We start from the raw sequence: 27849 nt of genomic DNA, 5'->3' as shown, positions 1-27849 counted from the left end.
GTACTTCTGTGCTTGGTATCTGAATAGTTATCTTTGAACCTCTCTGGTAGGCATGTAAAACCTAAGCTCTGTAACTGTTGAAGTAATAATTTTGATTAAGAAAAGATTTGTTCCGCTGCTGTGACTAGACACATAAAACTTTGAAAAGTTTTGATGTTCTACTTCCTGTCTTTTTTTTAATGTGTCCTCTCTCATGAGCTCTGACCGGATGAGAGGGTTTTCCTCAGAGAAAGTCCGCTCTGGGAAGAGCTATCGTGGAGGTCATAACCTAGAACATTTTTGAAGGGAAGTTTCAGTGAATTAGAAGGGGGAGTTAGGAAGCTGAAAGTTCTGTTCTACTATAACTGTAGCAGAATAAACCATTTCACTCTGGGCAGGTCCATAACTTGTAGCAAGTATGTCTGCGGAAGTGACCACTGTCAGTTCATAGTGGACGGGAGAGGTGGCCGGCAGCCCCCGAGGAGCTGTACTCAAAGTTGTACCTTTCCTTCCTCCCAGAGGACATACACATAACCAGCTGGGGTAGACACGTGGATCCCATTGTTGCCGCCTTTCTTTTGCTTTAGAGGCAGTTTAATTTGCTAACCAGAAAGAAGCAGGACCAGACTAGCTCCCAGCCCGGGGCTCCAGCGTAAAGCAAGTAAGTGCTCAGTGAACTTTGGTGCCTGGGGCAGAAACAAGTGAGCTCTGGGGTCCAGATCTTGAATAGTCTGCCCTTCAACAGTCACAGGGGCCAGAGTGACAAGGGACTCATTTAATTGAAACTACGTGAAATGGTTCCTTAGGCTTCATGGACAATTGAGTAACTTCGGTTTCCTCTCTCTACTCGTGTTGACTTCCTGCTCTTTTAGAATCAAGCATTGGGGATTCTGGTCTCTTACAATGAGAAGATTAAACAGCTGCAGTTTAAATTGTAGCATTAATTTAGAGTGTTCTGTGGCCACATTAATTATATCTTTACTGAGATAACATTCCTGTGGACTTCACAGATGCAGTAAGTAACCGTATGGCTTATCCAGGGCAAACCAAACTTCTGTTAACCACTGATCCTTGTTGATCTTTTACTTATACGTAAAGAGCTATTAAAATAGAAATAATCTGACTTGATGTTTTTTCTTTCAGTGAGGTAGAAGATAAGGGAATCAACACGAAGCACAGTTGAGGGTTGTACTGGGATTCTGTTCTTTCATTCAGTGGGCTGTAGCGGAAAGCATGTGTTGAAAGTTTCTTACCTAAATGGATCATAATTAAAGAAATAAATAGTACTTACTTATTTTAATTAGAACATTAAACTCAGTAGTCCTTGTGAAAACTTTTCTTGTGACTGCATATTTTATATCTAGTAATAAGTTAAATTTTTGTGGTACAGTGAAGAGTTTCTGCTGTAAACATAATTGTAGCTCATGCTGAATATATTAATGCTGCTGTTTTTCTGAATAGTTGACTGGTCAGGCCCATTGTTAATTTTAAGTTTTTCTCCTTTGTTTTCTAATAATAGTTTTAAGACAATATATGTTTGGGAAAATGCACTTGCTTGAACTTCTCAGACCTAATGTGGAGCTCAGTGGGACTAGAGGTAAGAAATAGTAGCTCTAACTGAACATCATCGTCTAAAATTCTGTAATATTTTATTGTATAACACATCCCATGGGTATTATAGACAGACAGTTTCTAAGAAATCCAAAGTAGTGTTCAGTTTATCAGTCTCTTTGCATCTCCGTGACACAAGGAATTATTTTTGTTATGAGGGGACAAAACAGGTGAAGTAGCTCCCAGTTAACTGCCGGATTAAATCAGGCATCCAAGTCCTTCTGCTTCAGGTCAGTTCTCTGAAACTCAGCTGCTGTCCTCAAATGGAAGAAATACATTTCAGGTCCAAAAAGAACACAATGTGTAATATGTAATGGGTCTTACTAACTATCCCGTCTTCTAATCAGAAGGACTTCCTGGTGTGAGGGAAATTTTGAACTACTTTAGTACAGCAGCGAATCTTTATTATATTTCATTATTGTTTATTACATTGGGAATGGCTATATTTCAGCGGTGTGGTTGTACCCCTTGGAGAGTTTGGAATTTGGATAAATGTGCTTTCTTTCCTTGAGTTTTGAGTATGTTAAGTTTGGGTCTTACGGGCGTGTGCAAGACATAGGCGAGTGAGCTTGTGACCGATGTTACAGGAGCACCAGAGCAACCGCTGCACTTCTGCCCAGCGTCGTCTTTCATTGTTCTTGCTTTCGTGGAGGCTGTGCACAGGCTGGGCATCAGGGCTTTGAACAGTGCCCTTGGCCAACCGTTAGTCCTAATTGCCATGACTAATTTGTTGTGTGACCTAAAGATGGTCATGTACTTAACATTGGTGCTCCCATCTGTAACCGAGAATTAATGACACTCTACCAAGCCAAGGATGCCAGTGAGGCATCGTGATCACAACCAGGCCCCTAAAAAATGAATTAGAGTACTAAAAACCAGGTATTTGGTGAAAACCAAATATTTATTGATACCATTCAAAGATTTTTACAGTGTTTGGCACATGCACGCATACGCACACACGAGTTGTTTCTTAGACTTAAGTGGTATGTTTAGATCTGAAGGAAATGAAAGGAATTAAAATTGTTTAACCACAGGAAATAAAGATGCAGGTTTGATTTTAAACAATTAAAAGGTACATGAAGCAGTGTTTTATGGAGAATAGTAGTGAATTCTTTTTCAACTTCTTTGAGTCTGTCCATAGAAGAAATGAGGTTGCATAAATTGGACAGCAATGGTGGTGATACTGACCTATTCTTTCTAAGACACATGCTTGAATCTTCTCTTCAGTTTCAGTGAAAGGGGTGATGAACTTGCCAAACAGCTTCTACTTTTTCCCTCAAAAATTCCTCTGGAATAAGTGCCATTTCTTAGGGCAGTGTTTTCATTTGCATTTATGAGTCTCAGCCCCTGGAACATGTTGTCTAGTCAATTCCTGTATTCTTTTTCCCTTGTATGTCTTCATTACCTGTACTGTTTGGTCAAGAGCCATTCCAGAGTCTGTAATATGCCATGTGGTTATATTCTATACTTAATCTATGCCTTACTTGGTAATAATACTGTCAAAACCATGCTGGGACCAAACAAAAGAGAAAAAAAAGGCTCATTTTAAGAAGATTTTAAATTCTCAGGTCTTCTTTTTCTCTTACAAGGCCAAAATTACAGTTACTAATGATTTACAACTATTTCACTTTTATAACAGGAGGGAAGAAAAACTATCTTTCTAAACTGAACCTTGCCAAAATTGTCTTTGCAATAAAGATTGCCACCTACTGGTTATAAAAAGGAACTAAAAACTCAGAGACCTTTGCCAACCTGACAGGTAGTGGGTGTGATCAAAACAATTATTTTGAAGGTGCTCTTGTTGAGGTATTTGAAAATGCACGATTTAATGAGGAGTCTTTGTTCTGTGCTCTGAATTTCTCAGCCAACCTCATTAAGTCATAGCAGATATTTAGGGAGAGGAAGTGTGCAGCTCTCAGTCCCCTTTTAAAAAGCGTATTTTAAAAGAATTTAATTTTAATGAAATATTAGGTGGATAAATGCATTTTTAAGTGGACAAATGTTGGAGGCTTTATTTTGAAAACAATTTTTTAACTCTGGTTAGTTTGGGCTTTCCTTCCATGTACAGGCTTCAAAATCCAGAATTTCCTGTCCATCTGAAGTGGGACGGGCTTGATGACAGCCTTTTGTGGCACCTGATGCCAGGATTTGTTTTCCCTGGTCATGAGCACTATACAGAGAACACTGCCCTGAGACTGAACCTCTCCAGAGTCATGAGAACATCCATCCTTAAGGAACATTTGATTAAAAAAAAAAAAAGTTCATTGTTTTTTGTTGAAAAGTCTGGAGTGGTTACAAACTGGAAAATTGTTCTTTTTAGTAATTCTTTCCCCAATATTTTGATTGATATATAAATTCAGTTCTTAAGAAAACTTGTATTTAAATATAAAACACCAATTTTTTATTGGTGATACTGTATCATCTTAAATCCACCTCCCTTCTGTGTCCCCTATATCTAAACATCCCTCAAATCTTGAGAAAATGAAAATTTACATAGGTTAGAGTTTTATCTGTAACTGTGATTGTGTGCATGTGTGTTTGTGTGTATGTGCTGGTATGTGTCCTAACAAACTTAGGAGTAAAGCCACCACTGTTCTATATTTAGAATTTTAAGCTATTTTATGTAAGGTACTTCTCAAATAACCGTTTGATAACCTTCATTGGCATTGCATATTTGGCTAATTAATTTGGAAAAGTTTATTTAACACCGCCTCCCCCACTTTGAGAACTAAGTCCTCTAACAACTAAAGAAAGAGGTGTTACAGGGAAGTTGGGAGAACCATATGCTATTTGCTTTCATTTTTACATAGTGCACCTATCTATGTGTGAAAAAATACATAAACTGTTATAAAGCACCATAATGATGAATTTAAATGAGTAGGCACAATAAAAGCAAAAACCAAACAGAAGAGTTGTTGGAGTTGAGGTTATGGTAAATAAAGGAATGTTTTCTGAGGGAGGTAAAACATATCTTCCAGTGGATTCCTGTGGACGTCAGCAGGAGGCTTATACCTCGTATTGCTGTATAAGTTGAAACGCTGAGAGGGAGAAGAGGTGACTGAACACGACAGGGAATTTAAGATTAAGCATTTTGTGTAGGAAAGTTAAAACGCATTGTTATAACCATTCTGTGTAATTTCCTTCTGCAAAGACCTGCCCATTTACCAGTAATGATACCTTCTTTCGCTTCTATTTTTGTCCCTTCCTTTAGGAAAAGGAATATATGCTTACTCATTATTTAAAATTCAGAGTCATTTTCCTGTTACAGTTGGTCATGTTCCTACCATTAAAAGAAGAACAGAATTAGGTATACATGAAACTTTTTCCCTTTTAAATTTCTGCTTTTTTCCAACTTTCCAACTTTTATCCCTTTTAAAATTCTACTCTTTCCACCATCAAGTCTGAATAGAGGTTATCTCCCCCTGGTCTTTTTGTAGTGTATTTCCATAAAAGCAGACGTACAGGGCTTTTTCCATGCCACCCAGACAAATGATCTACCCTTGGCACTGGGCAGTCCTGTCACAAAATCTAGCATTTAAACACACATGACTGAACCATGTAAATTCAAATTCATTTTTAAAGAACATTGTTTTTGGGCAATTGGACTTTGTAACTAAACAGTTTCTTTCTCCCAGTGGCATAGGTTAAACAGGCATTGTAGGAATTCTGTTACCCCAGAAACTCCTGTACTACGATAATGATTTAACCTCCCATAAAGCTGCATTTTAATAGGTGTTTATAGGCATCACTTACCAAACATTTCAAGTGCTCTTTGAATGAAACTGCTGGGAAAAGTTAGCACAGGCCCTCCCTCCATCAGGCCACCATTTGCATGTTCCACAAAGAAGGCTGTTGATAGGCTGCTATTGAGTAAGTGAATGAATGGGTGACTACTGTCTCATTCCATGTTCCCCTGGAGAAGTGGAGGTGAGTCCCTGGGCCCCACTGTACACAGTCATTATGTGCTCACTCTGCCAAGTACTGCGCTGGATGCTGGGATCACCATAATGAATAAGGCATCTTCCCTGCCTTCTCCAAAGCTCAGCACCTAGTGGAGGGAAGCACAGAGCATGCGTCCCACCCAGCTGGTGAGCAGGGTCCTTGGAAACCTTTACCCTGACCGCCCCTCTCTCGTGTCACTGCCCTTGCTTCTCCCTGAGGTCTAGACGGCTGGGGCCACAGTGCCCCCCTGCAGCACCTCCCACAGGGTCTGGAATCTCAGTGACAGGCCCCAGCACACAAGGGAAGACAAGGCAGTGGGAACCCTGTGTTGCTCTCTGGCATTGTACCTCCCCTGTACCCCATCCCTTGTGATTCCCCTTGCTCTGTCATCACCCTTGCCTCTGATGTTATTTGCGAAGGGGGTAGGATTGGATTGTTCCCATTGGCCTTGACATGCTTAGATAGAGAGATTATCATAAGTGAGTTAGGTTTCCATATTTATTTACTAAAATTTTTATTACCCGTAATGTCACTCAAATATGCCCATATAAAGTCATCACCAATGAAGTTATTTTAAATAACTTGATCAAAATAGACTTCGGTGCTCTAATCTGAGGACCACCAAACACTAACATTTCTGGGGGGAAATCTGTGCCTAGTTTTGCTCAACCATCTTACAAATGAGCTTTGGAAACCCAATCCATGTGTAAGTTGGAGACTTCCTCTATTGACATGCAGCCATTCCAGGCGAGCCCAGCTTTGTGTGTCCCCAGCCTTCAGTTCCTAAAAGCAGTGCTGCTGGGGGATTTTGAATGGACTTTCTTGAGAGTTCTTAGGGTTAGTTGGGCAATTTCAAAACCTACTTATCAGTGCCACTGAGCCAAGGGAAACCTAATCGATGTACTAAAAGGTCCTTTTAAACCAAGACTGTGTGTGTTTACCTTTAATGCATATACTAAAATTAACCTGGTGCTCCAACATTTTGTTGCATTGAGACTTCCCAGGGAGAAGGGAAGTAAGAGATATGATTAATTTTTGGACACAATAACCAACTTTTAGATACCAAAGATTTACCTTCAAAACCTATCAGCATATAGTGTGTTACTCTTACTGCTTTCAGATAAGGATCACATTTACTGCCCTAGGGTTTTGTTGTTTTGGCCACTTGATTCTTTAAGGTAGATGATGAGTGGTTCTTCGTTATGGAAGTTAAAATCCCTGGGTTCTAGATGTAATAGAGTGTGCTGGAAACATTTTCCTGATGAAACCTTTGCAGCACACCTCAGGTAGTCTTACTGTGCATGAGGTCCCCCAGAGGGCTGTGGTTCAGAAAAGGAAAGGTGTAAATACTTTTTGCTCAGTTGGTTCTTCAGTGTACCCTGTTATGTTAAAAAGAAAAAAAGAAAGTAGTAGTTTTTAAAGTTAGTTTGTTTTTATGAGCCCTAATGGTCCTCAAGGTTTTTACTTGTTTGGTAGAACTGAGGGGGCTGGATATTGTGAGCTGTTGACTAACACCCACAGGAAGTGCGTAAGTCAGCCTCCCAGGTTGGGGCTGGGTATGTGGAGAGCTTGGTTCCTGTAGACCTGGATTAACCAGCCACTGATTTCTGATGGTCGACCCAGCTGCTGACAGTAGGACACTTTCTTTTCTAATGGGCTGGAATTACAGATCCTGTTCTTTCTTTCAAATCTTTCAGCCTTAGTCCAGTTTTCATCTGAAAACTGCACATTTTTAAACAGTCATTCTATATCCACAGAGGAAAGCATGCAGTTGACAGCTCTGTGACAGGGGAAAGGAGCAAACTGTTTATTATCCCGGGAGGGACTGAGATCAGGGTTGTGCAGGGTCCTGCCCCGTGGGGGGTTGGTGGAGCCTTGGCTCTCTGCGCAAGGAATGGCTGATCTTGGAGATGTTCTGTTGGATCATGAGTTTGGGCTTGGAAAGCACTGCCTCCCGTTCAGCAGCAGGAATGAAGCGGAATTCACGATTTGGTGTCTTAAGACTTTGACGTTTGCCAAGTGTTTGAGCAATCCCTCTTCTCCCCATTGAACTGAAGGACTTATGACTTGTTTCACAGTAAGTCCAGCAGAGATAAAAGGGTCAGCCCCTTGCATCTCATCTGCTGTTCAGACGAGGACCTAAACCACCCTAGACCCCTCTTGGCACACTGTCCCAGACCCAAGGATCAGAATTAGAGGCCCAATTTCAGGCTGACTTGAGGAGTTTGTGACTGATGACGGGCAAGTACCTACATGTGTCTTTCATTATTTGGTTGCCTTAGGAGATGCTGTTTAAGTTGGCAGATAGACTTATTAAAAGCAAAGCTTGTCACTGGTGAGATTACAGATTTCACCAAAAAAAAAAAAATCAAATGCCAAGGGAGAGAGGGAAGGGAGTATGAAGGGTTTAAAAGTATGGGGAAGCCATCAAGTTAACAAGGAAAAGTAGAATAAAATGTGTTTTTAATTTGTTGTACAGGGTTTGGGATCATAATTTCAGTAGTAAACTATAGGGTGTGTGTGCGCGCGTGTGTGTGCACGTGAGTGTGTTCATGTTCTGAATTTCAAAATCGTAGAAGTTATTTAGAAGTTTTAATTTGTTTCAGTCCCCAATTCATATTCTAATAGTAAATAAGTATTTTTTCAAAGGACTTGCTGGTGATCAGAGCAAAGGTTCATAATTCCTAGGCCAGAGGTCCCTGGCCTTTTTTGCGGAGAGGGGCTACTTTTTATTTCCTGAAGCCTTGAGATGTTGGGGCAGAGCATGTAGGGCTGTTGAGTGGCCCGTCCTAACTCTCTGAGCAGCTTGCCTGTGTGACAGCAGCAGCCCTGCCATCCAGCGTAGTGATAATGAAACCTACCTTGTTCTGCTTCTCTCCCTGAGCTTCCTAGTTTGTTTGTTTTGTTTGTTTGTTGTTGTTTTTTCACATAGTACCTGACACAGTATCTGATGGGAAAAATTGACTATATGTCTGGCTGAAATAACTCAGGATGAATGTAAATTTTGTTTTTACCTTGTCTCTTCTTCCTAGCAATACTAAGTATATCTGCATTGCTGTTTTTCTCCCCAAATTAGTACTAATATGCATACTTTTTCCTGGTATGTTTGTACTTCCTTGGCTTCTTAGTTTCCATTAAGGAATCAGTGGTTGGTGGTATTTCTGGTTGCTACCGTTTCGATTTAAAGTGGGTCTTCACTTACATCGTCGCATTTGTGCTTTGAGCTGTGGTTTCCCAGTGTCCACGGCTGTTTCGTGACACTTATCCTACATTTCAGACAAGGATTTATGTGTCCCATAGGACTCAAACTGGACTTGCAGAAAGAGCCAACTAGCAAATGGAATAACTCTTTCTTGTGAAAAGTTCCAGCCCTTTTAAACGAGACTCGGAAAAAGAGAAAACAAATATTCTTGGGAAGAAACTAGGTTTGTTAGTACTTGGCTAGAAATTTTAGGAAAGGAAAGAACATTTCCTCTGGCCTCAGGAGCACATTCAATATGAAATATCACTGTTTTCAAAAGAGCTCAACTTAAATTTATCTCTGGGTCATTTATTTGACTTGAAAATAAATGGATCTAGTCCTTGTAAAAGAAAAGGGTGCAGAGTCCTATTTTAAATAGAAGAAATAGTCCAGTAAGTTAGGCAAGACGCTCCCAGCACCAGCTATGAACTGAAAACACCTGGGACTCACAGAGGTGTTTGCAAATACCTACCATGAGCTGGGGAGTTGGCGAAATGTGCTCGGTAGTTCCAGCTGCACACATTTGCCTCATCAGAGTTCTTTACAATAAATGAAATGCATGCTGCATTTTCCTGTAGTTACTTCTCTCAGCATTTGACTAAGCAGGTGGCAAGTTTATTCAGTTGGAGGACTGACTGCAAACAATGAACCATAAGCCCATCTGTATCAATTCCAAGAAAGAGCTATTAAATGTCTTCCTTTTATTTTCCCATGAATCCCGTTTTTTTGTTTTTGTATTTTTATAACCTTTCCAAACTCTTGAGTGATTTTTAAATGTTTGCCATTTGCTCAGAAATGTGGCACGTAAACGTTACATAAGTCAGCTGACCCAACTTTTTTGTTTGAGCAGATCTCTGGCGATCGGTCTGTGGACTTGCTCTTCTTTTGGGACTGTCAGGAAATATAAAGCCAGAGCAGGAGAGTTCCTGACACAAGAACGGTTCTGCTTTCTCAGTCTAAACAAACTGTCCATGTTCTGTGGTTTTGTATGGTCAAGTCTCTTCTCGTATCCTCTCCCCTCTTCGATTGGGATGGAAAATTGAGAGTTTACCAAAAAGAATTTGGGGTGGAATTTTACATTTGAAAAGGACCAGAGGGTTATTCAGTCCAAGTTGGGGAAAAAAAAAAATCCAAAGAGGGTGAATGATTTAGTATTGGGACACTGGAATCTTTTTGTAGAGCAGAAGTCATCTTAAGGTATTTTCATCTGAAACTTCTATCCAAAAGGGTCTCTTACAAAGACTTTGTTTTAGTGAAGTCTTCAGTTTAAAAAATGACCCTGGCCCTGGCTGGGTGGTTCAGTTGGTTAGCGTCCTGTACACCAAACTAATCAATGTTTCTCTCACATCAGTGTTTCTCTCTCAAGTCAATAAAAATATCCTCGGTTGAGGATTAAAAAAAAAAAATTAAGTTTAAAAACAGACCCGGTGTCAGGAATTCTAAGGATAGGCTTCTGGTATGTTTTTGGAACATTGGTTCGATGTTTAGGTCATTGTTACCTTGCAGCTGGCCTGAATGGGCTGATAAATGTTGAGTTAGTAATCATTCGCAGCTTACTTTTTACAACTTTAATGTGGTTTAAGGGAAGACACCCTTGGAAGTGCTTAGCTATGGTTCATAACCATAATCATGTTTCTTTAAGGTCTTAAAACTTTATATAATACAGGGGAATAGACTGCATAAGCAGTCTTTCTTTTCTAAACGAGGCAAACGAAGCAGTGTCTTAAGTTAAATCGGAGTCTCCGAAGGTTCTGGAGTCTTACTCCTACATTTTCCACTGGGTAACCTCCAAACCCTTCTCTTGCGTTTGTCCCGAGTTGACACGAGTTGGGCCACGGTTTGTACCATGAGTGGATGTGCTGCTCCGAGGCTGTCCTCGCTGGGGAGAGGAACCCTTCATAGGATAAAAGCCTGTAGTGGCCTGGAACACTGGTCACCAGGTGGCTCCAGAAACAGCTTAACTCGTAAGATCTCTAAATGGATGATGAAATTTAACAGCAGCTAATTTTCTAAAAATTACCAAAGGAGAATTGTTTCAGCCCCTGGTTTGCAAAGTACTCACTTTTTAGTCCTCTTGAAATTTTTGTCAAATACAGGCTTTTCCACACCACAGATGTGGAAAGGAATAACCCGCTTTCCCTGGTAAAGCGAGGGTAGTGTTATCCGGGAACAAACAGTGAATTCAGGGCTTCTCCCCAGTCTTCGGAGCTATTCATTCTTCACCAAGCTGTGTGCAAACAGCATCTTCATCCGGGTCAGCCTCATCGTTTCCTTCAGCAGTGGGTTAAACAAATGTCATTTGTCAGCTGCTGCTTCATGACCATTATGGACCCAGCATTAATTTGAAGCGAGCTCCGTGAAATAGTCCTTGGGGGGAATGGGTCAGTGTTTATAATGAGCTGTATGTCCGTCTCGATTCCCAGCCTCACTACGGTCATGGTACTGTGTTCTTTCAGGACCCCACCCTGGCTGTTCCCACTGCTCTCCTGGTAACCTGGGAGGGAATTGGGAGAAGTGAAGTGTGCTGTCAGTGTGCAGCAGTACCTTCAGCTAGTGTTCGTAGCTGTTGTCATTAACCCCCTGTAATGGAGAGATTATAATGTGCACATTCGTGAATGTTCTTATGTTGTTTGGAACAGTATTTATGCCTTGCAAAATTCCTAGGAGGTGGTGATTGTTTAGGACTTCGGTCTGCAAGATGTTTCACATTAAAGTGCTGATAGCATCTTCTGAAACCCACAAAGACCCAGGCTTTGCAGGCGTGGTAAGTGAGCGTCTTTGGGTGTGGTTTCATTCCTGCTTCTGAAGCCCCCAGCTGCCAGTGTGGGGCACTGAATTCATAGGGGCGTGTTTACGGAAATCTTTAAAGCCACGTATCTTCTTATTGAACATAGCACGTTGTTCAAAGCAACTTTGATTACCCCAGCTAGATGTTTTTCTGTTCTTTAATGAAAGCAGCCTGAACTTACATACTAACCTGTTGCCTTTCTCCACCTTGACCTACCCCCTGCTTTTCTCTTTAACCTCCTGCTTTTTTCTTTCACTCGCTCTGTTTTGAGGATTGGGAAAAAACAGATAAGAGCATTTTGTAATCTTTTAAGCACTGACGTGCGACAGTAACTGTGGAAGAGAAACCTCTAGAACACAGGGCCGACCTTTGTAATGGAACATTGATCCCTTTATGCCTTTGGCTTGCTGTCTGTTGAAAGACCCCAAAAGGAGTAATATAGTCGTTACATCCGTCAGGGTTGGGAACCTGGGCATACTACACTTGAAGTTAACATGTTCTGCTCATACTTTTTCTTGGTTCTGCATGATGGTTTTCTCCTTCCTTTCTCTAGACTTTTTCAGAACAGACTGATGAACATTTTCAAACAGTCACTGCATACAGCATGTGTTACTTGTTTTTTTATTGGTGTGGTTGGTTTTTGTTTTTGCTAACGCCACACCTTTTTTTTTTTTTTAAATATATCTTTATTGATTTCAGAGAGAAGAAAGGAGAGGGAGGGGGAGAGAGAGAGAGATAGGAACATCAATGATGAGAGAGTCATTGATCGAGGCCACAACCCGGGCATGTGCCCTGACTGGGAGCCGAAGCCCAATCGCTTGGATCCCAGGTCAACGCTCAACGGCTGAGCCACGCCCGGCTGGGCCATACCTTTTTTTTATTGTTCATCAATAATCTCATTTATATACTGTCTTCAAGTACTGGGTGTGGAAAGGGCTATCACGCGTGGGTGTTAAAACCTCCAAACCTCGATGATACGTTATCTCAGGGTTTATGTTCAGTACCATTAGCAGAGATACGAAACACAGTTGTTCAGGTCTTTGCCAGCATCAAGTTCAGTTCACAATGTTATTCATAGAGCACTTGAGAGGTTAACAGAAATGACAACCCAACCCATACAGCTTACATCTGAGCAAACTGAGGTCCAGAAAGATTCAACTTGGTGATAGAAAAAATAAAATAAAATAACAAAAATAAATAAAATTTAGAAAGTCCATGTGTCAGGCACTTGAAACAGCGCAGGTACAGTGGTTAACGTCCCTGCTCTGGAGACACTTACTGCCAAATGCAGAAGAAGCAGAAGTGCCATTTGAACCCAGCTCAAACAATTTACATTAAGTAAATTACCTAGGACCTCTTAATTAAGAATCTCAAATGGGTCCTAGTGATCATAAGTTTCATCTTCAAGTTATCCTCTTTGACCAAGAGTTCTTGAACATTTTGGGAGAAATGGACCTCTTTATAGATGAATATCAGCAGACACTCATTGGTTACATCCTGTGTCCTGGTACAATGAATTTGGGACAGATTCCATGAGTGACTTCCCAGAGCTTTTACATTCTCTTGGTGATCTTGAACCCCCTTCTTGAAATGTAGGCTTACATCTGAAATTAATCTTTTCTAGCTGTTTAACACAGGTGGTATGGACACAATTTTACAGACCACACACTTCCTCCTGAGTCAGTTTCCTGGGTATCATCATAAAGCAGCACTTGCTACCAGGGTTTGACCTGCGTACCCAAGCCCCAAACCAGTAACTTCACACCTTGAAAGCCTTGCTGACTTGATAAACTCTCTATGTTAACTGTCTCTTCAGGTAGGCTCTTCAAACCCCTACTTAGAAATGTGAGGCAGTGACCCCCGCTGCCTTCAGACTCAGTTTTCCCCCGAAAGAGCTCAGAGGTCTGAGCAGCACACTCACTGCAACTCTCTGTTCTTTCCTTGTTGCCTTTCCTAAACAATAATTTTTGATTCAGGACCTTTTAGCGACATAATGTTATCATATAATCTGAGTTGGGAGCTGTGTGCCACTTCCAGTTTCTGACACCCATAAAACACTTTACATTTGGAGAAAACAATAGCTGCTTGACTTTTTAAAGGAAGAGGTTTTTTTCTGGGCCCAAATTGGAAGCAGATATTTGAGCTGTGCAACTCATTGTTTGGAGCTGGGCTCCTAAGCTTCATGTTCCATGTCCTTGGAAAGAAGAAAGCTTTAGGCCTGAGAGCAAGCAGCATGGCACCTGCTGCAAGGAAGACAGTGTTTGACAGCACAAGCTGTCACTTAAGTTGCTCCATTCTCGTCCACAGCCCATGTCATGCTGCCTTTTTAGCAGGAGTTTTAAGCCCAAGATGCACTTAGTATTGTTACCAACACACTTGAGAAATAGTTTCTGAGTTTTTATAAGAATTAATTCATTAAGTTGCTTCTTGTGGAAAGAGGGGTGTGTTAGAGACTTTGAATTCTAAGATACTTGGCTGTAAAAATACAGGCCAGTGGGCCATCTTACCAGGAGGGAAGACGGCTCCCTAAGGTGCCTGCCTCTACCTCCAGTACTAGGTACACATTTCTGCCTCCACCCCTCTTATTCTTTCGTTCATTTATCAGGCGTGTTAATGATCACTAATTTTATAAATGAAATTATTGCAGCTCATGCTGTCAGGATGTGAACCTCAGCTGACTTTAGATTTTCTGACTTAATAGCTAGACTGCTGCAGCCTTTCCCTGATGATGGGACCTTATGTCAACTGCAGTCAGCAGACCGCCTCTAGCAGGAGGTACACAGACACATTTAATATTCATTCTAAGGGTAGCCAGTAGCAGACAGAGAGCCATCGATGAAACAGTCTTACTAATCACAGCATTTCTGAAGAATCAACTTAGGTCCGTACCCCACGCTGGGCGTTGTGACAGACATCAGGATACCTGCCTCCTGGTGTTCTTAGTGTATAACGAACACTGCAGGTGCCCAGCTCCCTCCCAGTCCACCCGGACTGAACGCCTCTACAGTGGCGTTAAACTGTTTTTACTCATTACACGCTGAGAGCAAGGAACACAGAACTCTTATTTCACCCTCTCAGGATATAAGGAATATGGTTCTTTGTATATCTTTTTAGTTTTTTTTTCAAAGTTAACACATTCTCCAGAGAACCATATTCACAGTGAGAAAACTTGAAGACTGTTTTTTAGAGCTGTGCTGCCCAGGACAGGGTCCACCAGCCACGTGTTACAGTCACACTGAGCCATTGAAATGTGGCCGGTTCAAACAGATGAGCAATGAATGTAGAAGAAAAGAAGAATGAACAATATCTCATTAATACCTTTTATACAGGTGTGGGCAAAAGTAGGTTTACAGTTGTAAGTGCCCAGAACAGTTTACTCTTACATTATTTACTCTTACGTTATTTAACTGTAAACCTACTTTTTGCCCACCCCATATGCTGAAATGATGATACTTTGGGTATATAAGGTTAAAGAGAAGATTGAACCTGCTTATTTTTACTGGTCACATAACTACTAGAAAATTTTAAGTTACATGTAAGACTTATGATTGGACCCCGTCATTACAGAGTACTAAAAACCATTCTCTCTCTGAATTTCTGGTGTAAATTCTACTTGGTACTGGTTTGTACATCTGTTGGATTTCTTTCTTTCTTTATCTAATTCAGTTTCTAACTTTTAAAATTTATTGGGGTGACATTGATTAATTACATAGGTTTCAAGAGTACGGTCCTATGGTACGTCATCTGGATTTCTTTTCATGTATACCTGTGTGTTTTCTCCCCAAGTGATCATTTGGTAGAAGATAGGACTATGGAAATGGTTGGCCACATACTGTGATTTTCAAGGATTAAGAGGGTTGGTTGTTATCATGACTGGGAAGTTCTGCTCTCATATAGTGGACAGAGGTTAGATATGCTCAACATCTGGTAGAATATCATAGAATTTAAAAAATACAGTGGGTAGGGAAATGGGCCAATCAGGGAGTGGCTGTTCTTGAGTTCTGTACTTTCCGGGTTTGTTCTTTAACTAGAGAACCCTTATCTTTATAACTCTGTGGTCTGGCTCTTGGCAGTCCAGTTTCCAGAGCAGTGGGCTGGGCTGTACCAAGAAAAGGTACACTCTCAATGGAAGCCATATGCCCTAAAGGAACTCAGTGGGATGACACTGAATTAGTACAGAAGGATCCCTTGGAAGGAAGGTGCCTTTATGTCTTCTAAACCAGATAACCTCTGTCACTTAAATCTTAGCTCTGGCTGGGACAGCTTTGTGAACCTAGACAAATCACTTAACCTCTCTGAGCCTCAGTGTTTCCCCTCTGTAAATGGGGATGAATATAGAACCTCCCTCATGATGAGCTCATTTCAGACAAGTGTGGGCTGTGGTGTCTGCTGTGCCAGACACTAGTCAGGTGACCTTACTGTAGTCACCTCACCTCTCAGTCTTTCCCATGTACAAAGTGAGACTGATGTCCTTCACAAGGCTGCTATCATGACTCAAGGAAATCACCTAAGTGACTTAGAGGCAGCATCTAGGCCAGTGACTGTTTTCCTCCCTCCCTCAGCCTGACTTTCATGTTTCATGATCTCCACCTCCCCATCTCCCCAAAATCATGATGTACAGAAACCGAGTTAAAGTTACAGTCTCTGATTTGTAGTGGTCTTGACTTTGGAATACATTTAGGAACACGGAGCGAATTACTTGTCTTCCAGATCCACATACAGAGATTAAAGAAATGTTTTAGTCCTTTAGAATTTGTTCATTCTGACAGACTGAAAATTTCTATCTCACTTGAAAACACTACTTCAAAAAAGCTTCCCCTCCCTCTGTTAGAAATTATAGTTGCCCAATGAAATATAATTAAATGTTGCCTTTTCTCAAAGCTTGATATCATTCATTTCATTTACCCTCCCCTGGCTCCCCATATTTGAAGTAATTTTTTGGTTGGTACCAATTCCAGTCATCCCCCAGGTGCCTTCCCGTGATTTTTGCCAGGTTTGCAGCAACATAGTGCCCAAAGAGAAAATAGATTAGTTTTGAGAGTAATTCATGATTAAATGTAATTTAGTGATTTTATGTTGGTTATGTGATCACTTTGATTTTATCTTCGAATCATAGAACTGAAGAATGGGAAATTATTTGAGAACTTCTTGGCTAAACCTTACTGCTTCACTGATGTGGAAGGGAAGGACCAGAGACGTTAACGGTTTTCCCCAAAGTTCCAGTTATTGACAGAGAGATCTGCAATTCATGTCCTCACCTATTGTCTAATTTTTTTTTCTACTACACAGTGGCTTTTCAGCTGTCTTCATATGCTATAGTAACAATCATGCATGGGTAAGGAGTATTTTTTATATAACAGTCACAGAAAGAATGCAGTGGCACCATAAACCACTTTCTACTTGCTCCAATAGGTTACGTTAAATGGCCCCCAAAAACATTTTATGGACTAAAATGAATCTGTGGCTTCAAAAAGATAATGCAGAAAGTGACCAACAGGGGGAAACCTAATACAGCCTTTTGAATTAATTTGCTTAACTCCTATCCCCTTTTAAAAAATTACCCAAGCTCCCATTGAAGCCAGCAAAAAACATCTGTTGTTTTATTTATAGCCACATTTTCTAAGAAGTATATTCTATAGCAGATGAAAAAGAAGTTGACAGCTCATAATTCATAAAGTTACTGAGGCCTAATCTGATAGAACAAAATGTACAAAACTCCCTCCCATGGCTCAGGCCCTATCACTTCCTTCAGCTGCACCGTCAGTGGCGCAATGGAGAAGTGGAGCATAGGTGGTTACGGTTGTTAAGAAAGAGGGACTCGGAGGTGAGAATGCAGAAAGGAACACCCTGCAGTGACCCGTGGCTGCTGCCACCCCTGGGCCTCCCCCAGCCTCAGTCATCGGGTACTTTTTCATTAGCAGCATCACAGGTGTTTTCATTGTAGCAAACCACCATTTTCCTGACCATTCCCACTTTTCACGGGAAGTTCTAGTCGTGTCCTCTCTACAAATGGTTACCAATATATTTTCTAGCAAGAAGCTTGTGTTGATTAAAATTACTGATTGAGTAGTTCCTTATCGGGGCCCACCTTAATTTTTCACTTCACTCCTTTTCTCTCACCAGTTAGCTCTAGCTTATTTCACATAGACACCTTTTTCCTGCTGACTTTCAAGCAATTTAAAAAATATACCCAGTTCTCAGCTATCACCTATCTACATTTTTTAGTTTATTTCTGAGACTGGGAACACAGGCAGTCTTCTTTCTGTAATCGATGTATATTTTATATTTTGCTTCTGTTCTATCTTTAGGGCCTCTTGTATATCAGTGGTTTTTGGTTTTTTTAAAAGAGTAGATTAGTCTGGCACAAATAAGTCTCTGTAGCATTATACACTTTCTTATCCTAAGTTTGTTTGAGAATTTAATGCTCCTACCCAGCTGCTCCCCAGATTGACCCATCTAAAATTGTTTCCTTAAAAAGAAAATCATAACCAGAATAAGTCCATGAATTTCTTTAGCCGAGAGGTGAATAGTTTCTTGTTTGTTTCACTGATGATCATAGTACATTGTGATATGAGAATTGATTAGCCCACCAGAATTAATCACATTTGTTTGAGGTAGTGGAGATACATTGCTTCATTTTTAAAAAATTCCTCACACAGTTGTTTAGGGTTGTGTTTACTTTTATCTCAAAATTGTACCCTTTATTATGTATGGATAGCCGAGCGTGGCTCAGTGGTTGAGCGTCGACCTAGGATCCGGGTGATCGGGGTTCGATTCCGGGTCAGGGCACATGCCCGGGCTGCGGGCTTGATCAATGACTCTCTCGTCATTGGTGTTTCTATCTCTCTCCCTCTTCTTTCCTCTCTCTGAAATCAATAAAGATATATTTAGAAAAATAAAATCTTTTCATTGGAAAAAATCTGACTAAATACTATATCTTATTTTCTTTTTCTTTTTTTTTAAGTTTTATTATTGTTTAAAATATTACAGATGTCCCTTTTTCTCCCCAATGACTCGTTCCACCCCGTCCTTCCCCCTCCCCAGTCCCTCTCCCCACCATTGTCCATGTCCTTGGGTTGTGTATATATGCACATAAATTCTTTGGTTACTCTCTCCCCCTCCACCTACCCTCCCCCCTCCATCCCTCTGACATTCATCAGTCTCATCTATGCTTCCATGTCATTGAATCTATTCTGTTCATCAGTTTATTAAGTTCTTTAGATTCCACGTATAAGAGAGATCATGTGATATTTGTCTTTCGCTGCCTGGCTTATTTTCTTATGTAATTTTTATGTGTTAGCTGGTAGAGGATTTTCAGTATTTTCTGGCCTCTTGGTTTGTTTGTTTTTCTTTTATTTTTTCTTCCCAATCCCACAGACAGTTCATCTTTTTTCTCTTCTCTCCCTCTCTTAATCATGAGCACTTTAACTCCTTTCATATATTTAGTAAGCACTTCTTAGTAAGATTTCATTTTGGAATCCTTTGAAATATAAGTTACAAAATATATGTGTTTGTGAATTATTTGCTGGGCCCCGTCTCCACCCAGTGATTAACCAGAATAGTCCATTTGTACCTTTCTGAAAGTGATAAGTTAGCCAGCTATATTTAGCCGAATAAAATCCATTACATCCTTGGGGAAGAATGTGCTTAGTTTAGCCTTATGAGAAAATATTTAGTAAATGCTGTCCTGAAAATATTTAGCCTGGCTGAGTGGGCTGGCAAGGGTTCAATCCTGATAAAGCAGAGGTGATGGCGAGAAAATGTCCCACCAGTCCAACCTCAAGTTGAACAAACACACTAAATGTTGTAATTGTGTGTGTCTCCTGTTGCCAAGTGCTTTTCCATCCATAGCCTGCAAAGATTTTTCAAGCTCTCCTGGCTTTGTAACCACCAGAATGTCATCATCATGCATTGTGTCTGTGCAGTGACGCAACCAAGATTCAGAGTGGCTATGGTTGGCTTTGAAGTTGATCAGTTCTTCAAATCCTACCTTTAGCACTTGCTGGCATGACTGACAACTTGCTTAACTTTTCTTAGTCTCAGTTTCCTCATCTGTAAAGTGGGGACAGTTACAATGCCTCCAAGGTTGTAAAGATGGAATGAGACAAAGCACACTAAGTACTGAACACAGTTGTCAATACTAAGTGTTTAAAGCATGGGAATGACCAATAGTATAGTGCTTAGTAGTAGTGGTAGTAATTTGTTACGTCAGCCTTTTTAATATTCTACCCCTCCCCAACCCTACCATAATTGAAACAGGCGAGTCCTCTTGAATGTGGTGGGAGGTAGGAAAAGCCCTGGTGTGGGCATCAGGAGAAGTGGGTGCTAGTCTTTGATCTGAACTTACTGTGGGAACTTGGCAAGTTGTGCCACGTGACCCTTTTCCAACCATGGGTACAGATGCACTGAGCAGTGGGGCCTCTACTGCTTGTCTCTCTCTTTTGATAACTAATTAGGTATCATATCAGATCCAATTCGAGTTCATAGCTAGACCCTCTGCGTCAGCATCATCTCTCCAACACACATTCAGACGTTGGGCTACTAGGATCTGGTGTAAGACCAGCCCATGAAGCCCAGGGCATTTAGGCAACAAGTATGAAGTTTGAAGGTTAATTGTTAGGATTCTGTCTCCCACTGTGACCTAGATTTTTCTTTCTGTGAGTGATGGACTCATACTAAATTCTTGCTACTCAAAGTGTGGTCCGAGAACTGGCAGCATGGGCTTCATTGGGAGCTTGCTGGAAATGCAGAACCCTGAGCCCCACCATAATCTGCTGAAGCAGGTTTTTACTGTGCACATTGAATTTAGGAAGCACTGCCCTTGGGAATATTCTGGCGAACAGAAGATGTTTGCTAAATGCCTACAGAATTGGTATTAGACATTGATTTCCCCCCCCCCCCCCCCCCGGCTAAATGTTTCTTTCCTCTCTTTGGGTGTAGTGTATTGATGTATTAGGCAGCTTGGGCTGCTATGATGAAATCCCATAGACTGGGTGGCTTCAACAACAGAAATTTGTTTCTCACAAATTTCTGTTGTGAGAAAGTCCAGGTGGCTGGAAGTCCAGGTGCCAGTATGGTTGGGTTCTAGTGAGGGCTCTTCCCTGGCTTGCAAACAGTTGTCTTCCCTCTGTGTTCTCAAATAGCAAGGGGAGGAAGAGGTTGCTCTCTGGCATCCATTCCTAGAAGGGCACTAATCCCACAATGATGGCCCCACCCGCATGAGCTCATCTCAGTTTAATTACTTCCCAAAGGTTCCATCTCCAAGTGCTATCACACTGGGAGCTGAGACTTCAACATATGGATTTGGTTGGGGGAGAGGCGGGGGAGGAGTATAATTCAGTCCATAGCAACAATTGATTTCTTTAACTTTGCTTTGTATCCAAAAAAAAGAGATCGCTGGATAGATATGCGATAAAACAATAAACTGTTACTTTTGGAATCTAGGATAAGGATATGTGGCCATCCACTGTACAGTTCTCTCAACTTTTTGGTAGTGTATTTAAAAATGTCAGAGAAAGCCCTGCTCTCTCTGTAGTTTTTAGAATGGAATCTAGTGGTTCTTTCCTCTGATTTCTATCCAGGCTTTCTTCAAACTGCCTGTTCTGCCTAGCTGGACAGATTTTCCATTTTGGCTCTCCCTCCCTCCCTTTGCACTCTTTCCTTGGTCAGCCAACATCCTGCTTCTGTTCAGTTGGTGAGGTTCCTACGTAGAAAAAAATGCTACTTTCTGGTCTCCAGTTTCACCAGTAATATCTTTCTGTCCAGTTCCTCTCTGCCCTCTCCTGATCGGAGGATCCTTTAATTCTTACAGGATTGGGCTTCTCAGGTTACATTGGAAAACCCTGCTTAATTATTTGTAAGCATTTCTAACGTTGTATTTTATACATTTGACTGTGAAATCTATTACCAGATATAAATGGGAGAGAAACGAGTTCCTCCACAGTTCACCCTGAGCCACGGGGGAGACAGCAAGACTCACCTGGAGCCCCTACTACCTTCTTGTTATTAAAGGGGATCCCACTCCTTTCTCTTTACGGTGTAATTATCTACATTTTAGAATGTTTTATAGTGAGGGAGAATTGTAAGAATCCTATTGACTTGCTTATTTTGTGGAAGCAAAACTGAGTAGCTTTAACTAATACACCAGAAAGTGCTATGGCTACTTGTGGGATCAAGCCGTCAAATACCTGTGTGTCAGGAACACCCGTATTACAATTACCCTTTAAATTAGGGAGATGGCAGGAAATTTTGGGAGACTAATTACAGGTGTCTTTCCTTAAATGGGGCTTGTAGACCCTGGTGGAGAGAAAGAGATCCAAGCTGAGCTTAGGACCATTAATAAACTTTGGTACCTTGACCAAATGACTTAATTTCTCTAAGTCTCAGTTTACTTACCTAGAAATTGGGGATAATAAAGATGCCTTTGAACTGCAATAGATAATAAATGAAAGTATGTCTGTAAAATACTCTTGGGGTGTGGCTCCTAACTGATGTTCAGTAATACTTATTTTTTAAAAATTTATATTGTTGAAAATATTACAGATGTCCCCTTTTTTCCCCTTTGACCCCTTCTACTCCACACCCACACCGTGCCCCAGGCCTTCCCCACACTATTGTCTGTGTCCATGGGTTATGCAAATATGCATGTAAATTCTTTGGTTAATCTCTCTCTACCCATCCATCTACCCCTCCTTTCCTCTGAGGTTCATCAATCTATTCCATGCTTCTATGTCACTGAATATTTTGCTCATGAGTTTATTGTGTTCTTTAGATTCCACATATAAGGGAGATCATGTGATATTTGTCTTTCTCTGACTGGCTTAGTTCACTTAGCATAATATTCTCCAGGTCCTTCCATACTGTCCCAAAGGGTACAAGATTCTTCGTCTTTACAGCTGCGTAGTATTCCATAGTGTAAATGCCCCACAGCTTTTTTGTTCACTCATCTACTGATGGGCACTTGGGCTGTTTCCAGATCTTGGCTATTGTAAATAGCGCTGCTATGAACATAGGGATGCATACATTCCTTCTGATTAGTGTTTCGGAATTCTTAGGATATATTCCTAGAAGTGGGATCACTGGGTCAAAAGGCAGTTCCATTTTTAATTTTTTATTCACTTATTTATTCAACAAATGGTCCAGTACCCATTGTTTGTGTCACGTGATTTTTCCTTCTTTCTTTCCCTTTGGGGGCCTCTTACTCACACTTCCTGTGGAATCTTTCTAAGCCAAAAGACCAACTTCCCTTATAAATCTTTAGCCTTCTAGATCCCACAGACTCAACTATAAATTATTTTCCTGTTGGGGAGAGAGGGGAGTCCCTTTCTTTCCCATTTACCTCCTGCCCAGCATTTTAGTTTGCTGTGCACTGTAAATGGTAATCTTTAAATCAGACTCCAATTTAGGAGATAAGAATCACAATTAATTAGGCTGGCCAGTCAAAGATTAAGTAATCCTGCATTTCAGTTATCTCTTAACTCTGAGGCTTTAGCCAAGGCCATCAGAAGCAAAGCTGTAATGTCTGCTTAGGTTTAATAAGATCTTTGCCAGCTGTTTGTTTCCTATACTAGTCTGTTGTGTAGAAATAAAACTAAATGGGCAGAGGATCTCTGATTCCCTTCATTTTTTTTAAGCTGTGGAGCAGAAGAGATAAGTGGGAGAAGATAAACTTAAAGATATTGAAGATTAATTAGTTTCGGGTATCTGAAAAGATTTGCAAACTTCTTGTTTAGATCTATTGACAACTCTTTTAATTCCTTTGGACTAGTTATCTCTGGAAATAATGTAGTATGGCTGAAGATTTATTTTCACATCTACTCTTTTCCCATATTTTCCCCTCCCCCTGCCAAAAAAAAAAAAAAAAAAAAACTCTTTTCCACCAAGTTCAGTATCATTCCAAATTCATTTTTAAAATATATTTGGAAAACTGAAGTATAATAATTCAAATAGATTACTATGATAGTCCTTATAGGGAAAAAAGTGGGATTTATGGAAAATAATATGACATTTTAAATACGATTTCTGAAAAAATAATGAATATATTTGTGCATAGAATTAAAAATGCAGTTGTCTACCCTCTCACATATGCCTCCAGATTACCACCTTTAAAAAGTATCGAGAATTCTGTCTTAATATTTTCTGGTTTTAAAGTGTGCCATTGCAGTTGGGTATTTTTAAAATCTATTAATAATAATGAAAAAGATTACATAAATAAATCTAAATTATTCATAGCTACCCATTAGTTTGTGCTTTCTACATACTGGGCACTGTCTACCATGTTGATTTGTATTATTCGTTGAATCATTATTACACTAATAATTATTCCCATTTTACAGATGAAGAAATGGGGGTTCAAGTTAATTAACATGCCCAAGATTACATTCAGTAAGTGACAAAACCAGGACTAAAACCCAGGTCTCTTTGGCTTGCTTTAAACCTGTGCTTTTAATAATTTCTCTACTGCTGCTTAAACAGGTGTGCTCCAAAATTAAGGACCCATAAATGTTTTTTTGCTTTGCTTAATTTTTTTAGCTGCAGTATCTTAGCCAGCATTTGTTACGACTTTGCCCATAGAGCTTAATAAGTGTAAACATTCAGGGTATTAACCATTACACACATAAAGTATGAACACACTTACAAGGTTTATTTAAGAAAAGTATTGGGATTTGTTAGATTCTTGCCCACCAGAATGTGCATTTTTTTATTTGAAATAATGAGAGAGATTGTTTCAGACAAAAACCAAGTTTTGATTCAGCAACAGTGATTAGACAAACATCTTGATTTAATATTGGTCCACACTTCACATATACACTTTCTTTTCCGTGTATTTGTATTAGATTTTAAAAGGTAAGTGGCAGTTTTTCATGCACTTCCAAGTTGCTTTCATCAGTAATGAAATACTTGGCTTGGGCAGTCTCTGGAGTCCCAGAATTTCAGCTTAAACTTTCCATTCGCCCCTGCCAGGCACTAAGTCTAAAATATCTTTTTTATGGAGAACGCCTCCAAAAGGTGCGGCTGTGTGCTGGTTTCATCTTGCGCTTTGTAGCAGTGTTGGCACCGTGCGGCGCGAGGAATGCCACTGTCTCCCACACGCCACCGAGCCCGAGGGCTGTTCGGGCCTGTCCGCGTTCATGGTTTGGGAAGGGCCTGCGCTTGAGCGAAGGCTCTCCTCTGTTCTCCGCGATTGGTTGTCACCAGGGCAAAGGGGGAAAAACAGAACTAGTGGAAAAGGCAGAATCTGATGAGTCATCAAAAATTCTTTCTCCAACTTGGGGCACCCAGTTCACTGTTGAAGACTGATTCCAGTTTCTTAGGAAACAGTGCGTCAGCTTCCCCGCTTTTAGACCCTCCTGCTGTTCCTTTCTTCTTTCTCCTTAAGTAATACTGATTTCTTCTGATGAGGAAAGGACTCAGCTAAGAATCTGTGTTCGCCAGATTGTTAAGAGTGGACTTGGCTACCACAGGATTCACAACTAAAAAGCATTCCTCATTCAGGTATAAAAATCTGTCTGGAAGATGAAATCTAATTAGAATTTATATGTAAACTATATGAGGATCATGCAAATTTCTGTGTTGTTTGATAGCCACCATAGATGATCCATACATTTTGTTAGTTCCATTATGTTTTCGTTTATTGAACTGTATAATGTAGGGCTTTATTATGGACTTTTGAAAGAGCAATTTACCAAATTTGGTATTCCTAGCAATTGTCATTTCCTGTTGGAATTTCTTAAAATGAGATCTCATGGAAAAGTAAAAATTGACCTTTGTGCACTTAATATAATGAAAGGAATAGTTGGTTTTAGGATTGTTGAAATAATTAGTATTTTGCTTTAGAATACTTTTTAGACTTGATGTTAATGGATCCTGCTGCCTGAATTAAAAGTGAAATTGAAAGGTTTCTGGGTATGGCTTCCACGTTCCCTGTTTAAATATTTTAAAGGTAAATGGATTGAATCACAGATGACGTACTAGAAAATAGGAAATCCTTGCATTGTTATTTTTAAAAATCGTCTCTCGTTGTACAGTTTACCTTTTGAAACTCCCATTGCAAAACTTTGATCAGCTGTGATGATTCATATATTTGGTAATGAAGCTCTTTTCAATATTAAAAGTTCAGGGGGAAATTCAGTGTATTACCTGTATTCCTACCACATGCATCTTGTGCATGCTGAGAAAAGTTCCAGATATCTGGTAGCTGTCACAAATGCGTTTTAGAAACTTCACATAATTCTTGTATGAGTGAAACAAATGCTATTTTGTAACTCAGGATACTGAGAGTAAACTGCCATTTTTTTGCCAAAGAACCACTGAAAGAACTGAGGAAAGAAGTTTTGCTTTTTTCTCTCTCCTTCAAGCTGAAGTGAAGAAATAGAAAAATAGAAACCCTTTTATATGTAGTATTTGCTAACCCAGTAATACAACAGCTGTTGGGTCTATATTCCAATCACAATTAGGTGAAATCTTTAACATTTAATTTAGCTTTCATATTTGCCTGCAGAAATGATTATTTTGATAAGATTCTGGAAGGAGATAAGCCATTATTAAGTATTTCCATTTTCAGTTGCCAACTTTAAAGGTTAGTTTTTTAATTTAAAAAACATAATGCTTGTGTAGTTAATGAGGGAAGAAAAAGTGGAACTGGGCATGTTAATTGGATGACTGTTGGATGGATATGTGGGTCCGTGTATTTATGATTTAATCTTTAGCTTTCTGTGTCTCGGCGTGTGCTAAGACCTGCAAGTTTGAGAAAGCTAAGGAGAAACACTACAGTGAGTTCCTGATTAATAACATTTCTGTATATCTTATCTCTACTTTTATGTTTTCCTCCTGTTACATATGCTGATCGGGTGATATTTTATTTTGTGGAGAAGGCATTTACGGAGGAGGGTATTTTTGAGAGCTGAGACTCTTTGAAGGCAGGGGGGAAGTATTTTATAGCTTATCAAAGGAAATGAACTGGTGTGCTTTTTCATTTTATAGTATTTCTTTTTAAATTTTACAGTGTTTTAAATTAAAAAGTCTACATGAAATTTTCAAGACATTTATATTTTCAGTGCTTTTCAGATACACTCACATTTTGACATTTAAAGACACAGGGATGCTATTGCTGGATTTTGTTCAGGGCATCACCCACATGAACTTGCTTATCATAATAGCACATCCTAAGACTTACTACTAAATCAAAACAGATTACTAACTCCATCCTGGATATTCCAGTTCTGGAGAGGAGCTGCGGTAGTAAATACTCTGATTTCCTGGCAAATTCTCCAGGTGATCCATAGGCTCAGGCAGGTAAGGGAAACACAGGAGAGATAAAGTTCCTACTCAGCATTCTGCATAGTGTCTGTCTAGAAAGTCAGTGATATATCTGTCCTGCCTTCATGAAATCCAAAATGTGTTTCAGGAATGTTACAGTAGCACAGAGTCACCCAGTGATACACTTTGCAGGCCCAGAGTTCAGATGTCAATAAGCCCTGTGTCCAGACACCCTGTCCTCAGGGATGGCCTTATAATGGGATCTCTCTAGCACAAAGCCAACTCGAGAATCTTTAATCTGTTGTTGACAAAATTTGCCCTTGCTCAGGCTCTAGGACTGTGTTCTCCAATACTGTGGTCACTAGCCACATAACAGCTATTTTAATTTAAATCAATAAAAATTAAAAATTCGGTTTCTCAGCCCCAGCAGCTACATTTCAAGTAGCCACGTGGCTAATCACTGCTTTATTGAATAGCATAGCTATAAACATTTCCATCATCAGAGGAAGTTCTAGAAGTTGCTGCTATGGGCTTTTCTTCCATAATTTAGCTCTACTTTTATCCTAGGAAGTTGCAATGGCTAATAGAGGTAGGTGGCAAGATCATGTGTTGTCACTCTATCACAGGACATTTTGCAATCTTAAAGGATCTTAGACCATAGGGTATAGGGTTTACAAAAATGGTATAAGGTCATTAATTCTCTGAGGTCAAAATTTAATAGCAATTTTATTTTATTTTTGTATTGTAAATCTATTGTCCTATACAAAATCATAGTACTAGAAAAAGGACCTCTCATTAGAAATTTGCTTAACATAATATGTGGCTTATAATAATCACACACCTAAAATCTTAGATTATATAAACTATTCCTAGATAGTACACATTGATGAACCTTAAGTGTCTAAACAGTTATTAATTGGTAGCTAATAAGCAGGTTGCACATGTAGATACTTTTATAACGACTGTCATTTTACCTATATTTGCAGTTTGAGAAATTTGAGGTGAATATATTTAGCTCCCTCTTCTGGTT

General features: G+C 40.0%; 1 protein-coding gene across 1 annotated transcript in view; it reads left to right on the top strand.

The window, feature by feature from the left end:
• PIK3R1 (phosphoinositide-3-kinase regulatory subunit 1) overlaps positions 1–27849 on the top strand; it is a 79141-nt gene that overhangs the window by 25533 nt on the left and 25759 nt on the right. The window lies entirely within an intron of this gene.

The sequence above is a fragment of the Miniopterus schreibersii genome (genome assembly GCF_964146895.1).
Source record: "Miniopterus schreibersii genome assembly, chromosome: 3".
Lineage (NCBI taxonomy): Eukaryota > Metazoa > Chordata > Mammalia > Chiroptera > Miniopteridae > Miniopterus > Miniopterus schreibersii.
This window is presented reverse-complemented; position numbering and strand designations above follow the sequence as displayed.